Source organism: Arachis ipaensis, chromosome B09 (assembly GCF_000816755.2).
Source record: "Arachis ipaensis cultivar K30076 chromosome B09, Araip1.1, whole genome shotgun sequence".
Taxonomy (NCBI): domain Eukaryota; kingdom Viridiplantae; phylum Streptophyta; class Magnoliopsida; order Fabales; family Fabaceae; genus Arachis; species Arachis ipaensis.
This window is the reverse complement of record NC_029793.2, coordinates 3,306,279-3,306,949: the sequence shown is the minus strand read 5'-3', so window position 1 is coordinate 3,306,949 and position 671 is coordinate 3,306,279.

The window sequence follows — 671 nt, the reverse complement described above, 5'->3', positions numbered from 1 at the left end:
TACGCAGACCAATAAATATTAAAAAGACTAATCATCAGAATTTTACTATTTAATATTAACCTTTTAAGTTACCAAGCGGGACAAATTCATCGTTATAACCTTTCATAACTATTAGGTTGTGGTTGTTGAACATATCAAAATGCATAGCTTCGTTAATTAACCTTTTATAGATACTAATTAATACATACTTTCATAACCTTTCATAAATGCCAAGTTTTATAATTCTTTCGTTTTAATAAATGACTGACTATTTAAATAAAGTGAGACATTGAAAATTGTTTGCATGATATTTTCACCGAAAATTTTTTAGGATTAATTTAATAATATTGGAGTTTTCACTATGTTCAAATTCTTTTAATTTAGACATAAAATAAATGACTCTTCACTTATATATACAGTAGCCCTCTCACTTGTTGTATTTGCAAGCACAAAAGTTACGCTATTTTAGTAGTTGATTCACTAACTTCTCCACTAAATTTAGTGATTATTTTAGGATTTTTTACACTCCAGAACATTTTTTTGCCATTTGAACAACAGCAGAAAAAAGAGAAATAAAATAATAAAATAATATTTTAATTATCCTTAGATTAAAATAATAAGACTAATAAATAATAAAAATTATAAAAAAATTTTAAGTATATCGATATATTAGTATTTTAGTAATTAAAATT